This window comes from Schistocerca cancellata, chromosome 3 (genome assembly GCF_023864275.1).
Source record: "Schistocerca cancellata isolate TAMUIC-IGC-003103 chromosome 3, iqSchCanc2.1, whole genome shotgun sequence".
Taxonomy (NCBI): Eukaryota; Metazoa; Arthropoda; class Insecta; order Orthoptera; family Acrididae; genus Schistocerca; species Schistocerca cancellata.
Genome location: NC_064628.1, coordinates 77001655 through 77013327, shown reverse-complemented (window position 1 = coordinate 77013327; position 11673 = coordinate 77001655).

Genomic DNA, 11673 nt, shown 5'->3' with positions numbered 1-11673 from the left:
GAACCATCCCGGCATTTGCCTGAAGCGATTTAGGGAAATCACGGAAAACCGAAATCAGGATGGCCGGAGACGGGATTGAACCGTCGTCCTCCCGAATGCGAGTCCAGTGTAACTCTTTAAAGCCTGTACTATGATAAGTTGACGGGCTTCACCTTATAAGAAAGGATTTTAGTAAATATGTTGACCGCATGTACCTGAATGAAGGCAAAATCAGACTTACACCCACTCAGTAACAACAAGGATACGTCAAGCAAGTCCAAAGTGTAACTGCACGTTAGGACGGACAAGAAACATACACAGCAGATGCTACCAATTGTTAATAATACGGTCGCCAGCCTAGTTAGGCAGAAACTGAATTTCTTCCCTGTACAAGAGGAAGTACGTTCAAGCATAACAACACGTAGTAATACTGCATTATATGGTAAATTTTAGAACCAGAAAAATCTACTGAACTAATATTTTCACTTTCTGTACTAATTTGGACAAGCTATAAATACACAACATTACACTACAATGATTACTACAAACTGCGTTTTGTCTATTGATCCGACTGAAATCGGGCATAGGTTACCCTAGAAATCGCACTTTTGAAACACACATACAATGTCAATTTTAAGAAAGGTAAAACACTGATAAATTTAGGTTTTATATTGACTTTAACTTCGCTGGTCAAATCAGTTCAGTACACTTCAGAATTCAAATGAATAGAAGAGAAAAAAAGGGGGGGGGACCCTGAAACTATTATGATCACTGTAGTGAACGTTTGATTATTGAGAGCATTAAGCATTCAAGATTTCCAAAATATGATTTACCGTTCTTTTTGTCTTATTTCCTGCTCATTTAACTACCGTTATTTTTGTCTCAATTAAACTTCATTACTAAACCAATTTCAACATTATCTTCCAACTTGGTCATACCTATATTATTCGTCCAGTATTTCATTAACAACAAAGTTCTTTAAACATCATTTCAACATTGATAGGTCTGCAGGTAATTATTATTAACATAAAGTTTAAATCTTCATCTTGGGACACTCGGATTGCACAACACGTGGAAAGGACCCTGTATAGTTTAGTTGTGAGGATAATTAATTGATAGGACAGTTCTGGTAAAATTTAAGTTGTTATTGGACAGTATGTAGCAAAAGTAACACTGGTCCACACGAATACAGTACTAAAAGTTTCAACCTGTTCGTATCGATGAGGCGGTCGGCAGGGGGCGAGATGGCGAGGCACAAAGCACACATGCAATTACAGCAATGACTCTTGAAATATTGGCACTTCACTTCTTCATAGCGTCGCAATACTTTTCCATTTAGTGCCTATGGAATATTGCCATGCTGTATAGGCGTCGGAAACAGCGCATCCGAGGCTCAACGAAACCACTTTTTCCAGGAGAACCTCCTCGATCCAGCACGTGTTTCTCAGATTGATGCCCAACTCCGACTACTACTGCTGAGCCCGTTATGCCGTACCGCGCCCGTGTGCATTTTCCCGCGCTCGCCTGCCTCCACCTTTTACCACTCCCCTACAGACAGGGTATTCACCAAAGGTTTTACGTTCCACGTATCCTAATACATTGCCTACGTATGGACCAGGCATACAATTACAACTTTCACATCTTACAATAGTTTCAACCTTAGTTCCACTTCTCTTCGATTACAACATTACTTGAAATTTGACATAAACATTAAAATTTACATCAGAAATTGTTTATAGCTTCTTCAACATAATGGCATGAAATAAAAAAGAAATGAAATCAGAACATCGATTATACTAATTTATTGAAATTCAGAAGAAAAAAATTTATTACATATACAGTAGGATAACGTTAGTGTTGTTACAGAGGGACAGATGATGTCTAGGCGGTTTCGTTGTCCGGAAATGTGTTGATCTCATTTGAAATTAATCTGGGCGTGGATATGGAGAGTATTTAGGGTGGGTGCGATGTGCTGACATATGCGCGGCAGCATCCAGAATGTGTTATTGGAAGGGAAACAGTAGGATTGTTAGAGTCGAGTTTACAGGAGGTTTAGGATATTCGAAAGTGTTCAGTGTGAGCGAGGAGTTGGGCAAAAGAGATGAGCTGGCATAGGACACTTACAGGAGAGGGAAGATGTTGCAGAAAGCAAAGCGGAGTGTGTGGCTATAAAGAATTGGGATGAGTGATAGAATGTCCGTGGGAGAGATACACAGGCTACATTTGTGTAAGGGAGACTAACACAGACAAAGTCTTTGCAGGTGTGGATGACAATCGAGAGATACAATCCCCATGTTCATCCTTTTAGTAAGTTTAGTCCACTGTAGGCCTTACGTTGTATGGTTAGTAGGTAAAGTTTCTATATTAGTTTTACGTTCGAGGATGAGTTCGATGAATTTTAGTGTGTTGGTTACTTGGCCAGGATGGTCATAAATGGAAAGGTAAAAGTCAAGGAGGTGGAAACAGAGAAGGCGGTTATTTCTGTAATTATTGCTTGGATATTGGAGGGTTTAACCTTAAGGAACCACCAGCTGCAGACATATCTGCTGTGACTGAGCACTGCACACAGGCATGCCACTCTATGGACTATGAGAATGTCTACATTTTGACATCTGTTTCATCCTTCTGGGTTTTAGTTTCCAGGGAAGCTACTGAAATACTTTCGACGAACGAGTCAATTAATCGTGATGATGGTTTTAACCTTGGTAAACTGTGGGCTCCAGCATTGACAACAGTTAATTTTCGTGGACAGTAATATTGTAATCCTGGGGAACAGAATTTGTGAAACAACAACCTTTCCAGAATGGTCACAGTGACATATATCTGAGCCGCATGTCTTATATTTATCCACCATGATTTGCCGTGTACTCACAAACACTTGGGTCGTCCCACCGGCGTCTAAAGTGGTCTGAACTCTACAAGGTGCATTCAAGTTCTATGGCCTCCGATTTTTTTTCTCCGGGCTGCAAAGAGATAGGAACATGCGCATTGTTTTAAAATGAGACCGCGTTCATTGTCAATACGTCCCAGAGATGGCAGCACCGTACGGCAGATGGAATTTTACCGCCAGCGGCGAGAATGAGAACTGTTTTAAATACTTAAAATGGCGACGTTTTCCTTACTTGAACAGCGTGCAATCATTCGTTTTCTGAATTTGCGTGGTGTGAAACCAACTGAAATTCATCGACAGTCGAAGGAGACATGTGGTGATGGAGTTATGGATGTGCCGAAAGTGCGTTCGTGGGTGCGACAGTTTAATGAAGGCAGAACATCTTGTGACAACAAACAGAAACAACCTCGGGCTCGCACAAGCCGGTCTGACGACATGATCGAGAACGTGGAGAGAATTGTTCTGGGGGATCGCCGAATGACTGTTGAACAGATCGCCTCCAGAGTTGGATTTCTGTGGCTTCTGTGCACACAATCCTGCATGACGACCTGAAAATGCGAAAAGTGTCATCCAGGTGGGTGCCACGAATGATGACGGACGACCACATGACTGCCCATGTGGCATGTTGCCGAGCAATGTTGACGCGCAACGACAGCATGAATTGGACTTTCTTTTCGTCGGTTGTGACAATGGATGAGACGTGGATGCCATTTTTCAATCCAGAAACAAAGCGCCAGTCAGCTCAATGGAAGCACACAGATTCACCGCCACCAAAAACATTTCGAGTAACCGCCAGTGCTGAAAAAATGATGGTTCCATGTTCTGGGACAGCGAGGGCGTAATCCTTATCCATTGCGTTCCAAAGCGCACTACGGTAACAGGTGCATCCTACGAAAATTTTTTGAAGAACAAATTCCTTCCTGCACTGCAACAAAAACGTCCGGGAAGGGCTGCGCGTGTGCTGTTTCACCAAGGCAACGCACCCGCACATCGAGCTAACGTTACGCAACTGTTTCTTCGTGATAACAACTTTGAAGTGATTCCTCATGCTCCCTACTCACCTGACCTGGCTCCTAGTGACTTTTGGCTTTTTCCAACAATGAAGACACTCTCCGTGGCCGCACATTCACCAGCCGTGCTGCTATTTCCTCAGCGATTGTCAGTGGTCAAAACAGACTCTTAAAGAAGCCTTCGCTGCTGCCATGGAATCATGGCGTCAGCGTTGTGAAAAATGTGTACGTCTGCAGGGCGATTACGTCGATAAGTAACGCCAGTTTCATCGATTTCAGGTGAGTAGTTAATTAGAAAAAAAAATCGGAGGCCTTAGAACTTGAATGCACCTCGTAATTTGGAGTATGATATAGAACACACTGTATAAATACAAGGGTCCTTCAATAGAAAACCGGAAATATATTTTTTAGAGAATCTATCACGGCAGTAAAACATTCATTTATTTTTCAACGTAATCCCGATGCTATATACTTATGTCAGAGCTGGAAAAGCTTCTCAATTTCCCTTTGCAAAGAATGTTTGAGGGCTTGTGTGTAACCAGTTATGCACTGCTGCCTGGGCTTCATCATTAGCGAACCTTGAGCCACTAAGAACTTCTTTCAGTAGGTTAAAAATGTGATAATCTGAAGGTGCCAGATCCGTGGAGTACGGGATGTGTGGCCTGCAGACGAACTTCAGGTCTCCCTGCACACAACCATGAGCCTTTCTTTCACTTCTGATGTCAGAAACCCACCTAGCATAAACTTTCTTAAACATCAGTATGAGATGAACAATATGGTGGGCAGACCGACATCGCTGCTGCAATATCATTCACCACGATGCGCCTGTTTTCCCTTATCAACTCACGATCTCACGCAATGTTGTTTTCCGTGACTGCGCAGACAGAGCATCCTGGGCGTGGTGAATCTTCAGTACTTCTTGCATCACGTTTTAACTTATCTGCCCAATTAGTTCACTTGTGTTCGACTAAAACGACTTCCACTGCATTGCAATGTCCTTCGACTGTGAGTTTCGATTGGTTTCACACCTTCAACTAATAGAAACCTAATAACATTCCGTTGCTCTACGTTGGTCCAAACCTGCAAAGGTGCAGTCATTTTGCTTCACTGATTCCCAGCATCCCGTTCGTGAGGCAGGGCTGCCACCCCCTCTAATATCGCTACGGCATCTCCAAGAGATAATGAAGAATCACTTCGTCTAAGTTTTGTATTTTTTTTATTTTTATACATTTTTTCCATGTATTTATTGAATGGTTCTTGTACATTATATGGACTGTCTATTAAAAGATGTAATTTTCTGGAAAGGCTTTCGTGGTCAGTCTGTAGCAAAATAAAATGTCCAGCATAGGTGGACGATCTATACCTGAAAGAAGGAGTTATTTCTAAATTATTTTATTTGTAAGCTAGTGAAATGAGAGTGTACTACAGAACTGCAGATCTTTGAGAATATGTGCCGATATTTGAAGAGTGAGGAAGTGTTAGAAGATAAGACAAATCCAGCTCCTTAGCGTAAAAGCTAAAGCGAGAAACTCAACTTTGTGCACTGAGGAGAATAGGAATTCTTCATTTTCACTCAGAAATGCTTATAACCATATAGCTGGAAAATGGCTGGGCTTCACAGTTATGTTCCAAGTGAACTGCTCTTCCAACTTCGATATTCTCCTTCGTTTACAGAAAAGAGGTTGAGTGCTTACGTTAGTGTTTCAGATGTATGTAGATCATCACTTGACATATCTTCTTTGGTCTTACGGAGGTGTAAGTGAAAAACATCTTTATCGGCGTCTGAAATATGGTCTGCTGTTTTAAATGCAATATCTTGAAATTTTAGAACGTAATAGAGTTCGTACTTGTGCAAGTTATTGTCCTGAAGGCTCAGTTTGATAATGAATGAAGAAATTACACCTATAATCTTAATAAATTTAATTTTGTCTCCCTGTTTCTTCACGCTGAACTTCTCGAATTTGTGAGATATATCTGCAAGAAGGACAACACCAAGACGTCGTAACTGAATTGCATCCATAGGCTTCCGTCAATCAAACGAAGAAACATGAGAATCGGATCATAATATTTGTTGAATAGTAGACACCTCTCCTTGATAGAAAAGTTTGTATTCCTCCTCATTTCTTGGGGAGACGGTCGTTGAAAGAATGCACTTTCCGCTTTAAACAGTATTGATGACAAAGAGCAGAGGTTTGTATAATTTACCGCTTAAAGTTCATAGTAACGACGTGCTGTCAGTAGACTACACGGTACATGTGTATAAAGTCATTTGTAGTGGACTGGAGGCGGTCCATAAATTAATAATTTCGACAATAATGAATACAGATCCACCGGTTGCAGGTGTACGAGTAGGCACGTTTTCCAAGGGAATGTTACAATTTTTAAAGTTTTAAGAAAGCATTACCCTTTCTTCTGTACAGGAGAACAATACATATCGTTAGTCAAACGTGGGAAACTCTTCATTTATTCCAATACCTTGTCATTCAGATCAATGAACTGAACGTAAACAACAGCTTCATCGTTTTTGATTCGTCAGTTTTCATTACAAATTGTGTTTACGTCAAGAACCCTAAGAGATTTTCTTACACATTAAAGACCATCTTGTCAGTTCATCTCGAAATTCTATCATTACACCAAAGTAATTGATTTAGTCATGGCTCGTGCGACAGACCACAATATTATACTGAGGATTTCTTAAACTGCAATTATTACAAGTATTTCACAGGTAATAAGTGATTGTCCACATCAAAGGAAACTGATAGCAAATAAGGAGTCTTTTGTAAGCACTCAGTGTGTCTTTTCAGAATAAGCTATACACAGTGCTTTGTTTCTTACACTTGGAGTTTAATATTGGAAAAGAATTAAATTGCCTTACCCCACTCCGTCAAAATTCCAGTATCCAAGATTGTCACTTAATCTGGAAGGACTGATAGCTTCATGTCATAAATGAAGCCCAATGATAGCATGTTTGCAGGCGAGCGGAGGAATCCTCATTTCAAATACTCATTCGAATATTGATGATACTTCCCTTTCCAGAGCCATTTGGGAAAATATGTTTCGAAAATGCATTGGTTCTGTGACTGACTAGGTGTCGTAGATTTTTCACCGTATTCCACCGAATGTAGGAACCGCTTACTGAAACTTCATCGAGCTCAGTAATGACTTCTCGCTATTATTGGGTGGGTAGACCCCGCTGAATAGCGCAGGAAACTCCTCTGTCAGAACTTCGTCTGAATGTGAGCTCGTCCACTTCCTGAAAAACTTCTACTCACATCACACGGGTTTTGCAAAGCAGTAATATCGGCAATACAAATGTGTCAGTTTGATGCTTAGCGGAACAGATGTCACCTACTGAGGAGTACAATAGTATCAATGGAAACAGATTTCTCGTATTCACATTTTGAATTGTCCAAGTCCAGCAGCAGGACATGGAAATATGCCTGCAAAATATTCACATTGACGCCTGTTCTTGTGTTGACGTCCTTGCGTTGATTTCCACTCAAGTTTTCAGCGGTTTTTAAAACTCAACTTTCGTTAATGCCAGTACCTGAAACGATAAACAAGTTTTCATTCAAAGCAAATTAAGAAAAAAATAAGATAATGTAATGAGTAACACATTTCGTTACAATTCGACGCCATTCATGGTGACTTTCATATGCCATCAGGTAACAACAATCAAGCAATCATTTAGGATGTAGAAAAATACAAACGGCGAAAGGAAGTTTATAAATTATTAAGGAGGAAAGGCTACAAAACAAAGCCGAAATGCAACTTTCTGGAAGACATTCGCAGAAGTGGCTGAAAAGGAAATAGAAAACACACCCACCAACTCAACGACGCAGGCACACACACACACACACACACACACACACACACACACACACACACACGCACGTACAAATATATCGCAAAGAACACACACAGTCACAAATACACTGATGGAAAAAACCCGCAACAGTAAAAATTAATTAATGTAGATTCGAGATTACTTTTGTTTACACATTTTAGTGATCAACACTGCAAGATCACAGATAACGTAAGCGCGAATATGCCACTGCAGAATCGAAATAATGGTACATTGGAAATTTGTGGTAAGGACTATGGGAACAAACTGCTGAGGTCATCGATCCCTAGGCTTGCACACTAATTAGTCTAACTTACGGTAAGGACAACACACACACCTGCCCGAGGGAGGGCTCGAACCTCCGACGGGGGGAGCCGCGCGAACCGTGACAAGACGCCGCAGACCACGCGGATACCCCGGGCGGGTACTGGTACATTAACATCCGGTGTAACAACCGGAATATTGAATGCGAGCATGGAAATGTGCAAGCATTGTGATATGCAGGTGGTGGATGTCAGTTTGTGGGATGGAGTTCCACGGTTGTAGCACGTGTTCGGTTAATACAGGGACGGTTATTGCCTTCCGTGGATGACTCTGGAGTTGCCGTCCGATGATGTTCCATATGGGCTCGATTTGAGACAGGCCTGGTGATCGAACAGGCGGAAGCAATGTGCCGGCGCTCTGTACAACATGTAGGTTACAACAGCGGTATGTGGACGAGCGTTACCTTGTTGGAAAACACCCCCCTGGAATGCTGGTCACGAATTGCTGTAGAACAGCTCGAATTACTGGACTGACGTACAAATCTACAGTCAGGGTGCGTGGGATAACCACGGCAGTGCTCCTGCTGTCATACGGTATCGCACTTCAGACCACAACTCCAGATCTAGGTCCAGTGCGTCTAGCACGCTGACAGGTTGGTTGCAGACCCTGGCCTCCTTCTAAACAACACACGGCAATCACTGGCATAGAAGCAAACCCAGCTTTCATCAGAAAACACAACAGACATCCACCCTGCCCTCCAATGGGCTCTCGCTTGACACCATTGAATTTGCAAATGGCAATGGTTTGGGGTCAGTGAAATGCACGCTACAGGGCATCTTGCTCGAAGCTGTCCTTGAAGTAACCGATCAGCAACTGTTCGTTGCGTCACTGTGGTGCCAACTGCTGCTCAAATTGTTGCTGCAGATTGTAACACCACAGCTCTTATGCTGTATGGATTTATTTTGTTTTTTTGCTTTATTTAATGTTACATTGTTGATCGTCTGTAAATGTGTTTGAATCGATAACATAAAATTGTATACTCTTTTCTTTGTCAAACCTTTGATGTCGTGATTTGATTCTATGCAAAGTAGTGTATCTGTAATTTAAAATCTTTGTCCCATTTGGAGGGAACAAAACTTACTGTATATGATTGTAATTTTGTGTGAATAATTTTTTGTAGAGATGTCAATATGTGTAAATATCTTGTTTTATTTAATGTATTTGGTTGCTGTTATGTAAATTGCTGATCCTCACTTAGGGCTCTTAGTTATTCTGTATGTAAAAGGTGTAGTGGTCCCTCTCGGGAACGGAACTGTGTAGCGCGCGCAAATTGTGGTTGGCCCAGGTGGAAAAGGTGGAACTGATAGTCAGTCGGGTACAAGCTACGAGTCGGAGACGAGCTACGAGTCCGTGCACTGCCATTATAAAGGTGCATATTGTGCTGATTCAGAGAGAGGCTTTTCCTGCTTCTTTCCAAGGCCTCGGATGGATGGATAAATAGCTGGAACTATTCTGGAGTTTGTATCTATCATCGCCACCAAGAAATGACAGAGTCCAGCAATTCGGCCTACAATTCCACCTACCAACATGCAGTTGCCACCACATTGCGCAATCATTGCAACGTAATACTATAATGATGTACAGTGAAGGATCAGCTTAATCGACGTGCTAATGTGCTGAAATATAAGGTAATTTGTATCTGAATTTGTGTACATACCTTGATTTTTCTCCTCATCATAACACCTCTCAGGTTCCTTTCCGTTTGAGCTAAAGTGATATCCGAGTGTCCTTACTAAAAGAAATTAAATCCTAGAGTTTTGCTAATTAATGCCTCTTGAACTTATTAAAAAGAAAGTTAAAGTTAATGTGGCAATAGAGTGAGTTAAAGTCAATGATGCTTGATGAAAACAATTTTCCTAGTAAAACTGCTTATTAAAGTGCTGTTGCTAACTTCAAAATTAAAAGTTCTTAAGGTTGAGGCTTATAAAGTAAATGAACACATTGTTGCCTGTAGTAAATTCTAAAAGGTGAGTTAGTTTCTTGCAATTTTGCCAACATTGTGTTTCGTTGTAGTAAAAGTGAGTTGTGAAACGTTACATTCTCATGTTTGCTAAGTGTTTGTCTCTCTTGTGTATTAGAAGTGCATATTAATAATAATGTTATAAAGACCATTCACTTTGTGTAAACCCTGAAAGTAATAGTGTGTTTCGGTATCTGTTATAATTTTGAAAATAGTTTCTGCTGCTCTAACTGTTAGCTTCAGTCTTAAAGCATATGTGTGTCAGAGTTCATTGCACTCGTGTGTGGCTAAGTCTAGGTTGTGTTTGTCCGTTATAGTTACTTATACCTACTTTCATAAACGAGAACGTTAATCTTTCTCTTGCCTAATTAGGCTGGCGACCGCTTCCCTTATTCTATACACAGTATAGCTAAACAAAATTTTGTTTGTGACTATTCAAATATTTACGTAATTCTGACTTTCATTTCCGATAAGCCACCTCCGTTAGGAACAACACGGTCAAATTAACAAAATTCCTCTCAGAGGGTAACACTGTCCTGTTGCTTTATACCATTATTAATCCAATAAAATAAATCTGTTTTGCAAATTGCCTCCAGTTTTGAGGTTATGGTATGGTAGTAGCAGACGGAAGTGTTATAAGATGCAGTAAGACGCGCCAGAGCCCAACGTCGAACACGATGGTTGTCCCTCTCGGTAGTGGCATTTGGGCGCCCGCAGCCAGGTATTCTTGCAACCGTCCATAACCCCGCGACCACCGCTACCACGGTTATGTACAATGGCTGCATCCTTCTTGACTATCGCAGAAGAAATATTCAGCTTTTCGGAGTGCTATTACAAGATCTCGTCCAAACTCAGTGAGGTGTTGATACCGGCGTCATCTTCTTGGCTAACGTCAACGCACCGCGTCCAAACTCAAAGGTAACTAACGCTCACGACCGTTACAGCGCGTATGTAAACCAAACGTGACCTGCATCGTCGTAGTGGCGCTACTAGCGACTGGCGCGAATTTTCAGTAAATGATCCAAATGGCTTTGAGCACTATGGGACTCAACATCTGAGGTCATCACTCCCGTATAACTTAGAACTACGTAAACCTAATTAATCTAAGGACATCGCACACATCCATACCCGAGGCAGGATTCGAACCTGCGACCGTAGCGGTCGCCCGGTTCCACACTGAAGCGCCTAGAACCGCTCGGCCACAACGGCCGGTGAATTTTCAATAAACATCTTTCAGATGCTGAAACCCGTCTACCAACTTTCGTAAATCCTTTTTGCTGTTGAGATTATTTTCCCGTCAGTGTATGTCATCCTTGCTGGAATATTTAACTAAGCGAAGGCCGTACGTTCTCATTTTCCTCTGTCTTTTGATTCATTTGTCTTTCATCAGATGGGTGTTCATTCGACACAAACTAGTGTACAGTAATTACAAATTCCACAGTTTCTTCCACAGTCAAGTAAATCGCTCCTCGTGATTAACATTTCCTCCATAACCATATTGAGAAAAGCGAACGTTCAAGCACTCTCTAGACTTATTTTGAACAAATGTCGACTACTGTGATAAATACAAAGGAAAGGATGCATTTCTTTGAGCAGTTAAATACTGCGACACTTGGTAGACTCAGAGGATGTACAAGACACATCTTCCCAAATTAGAGTTAGCTAA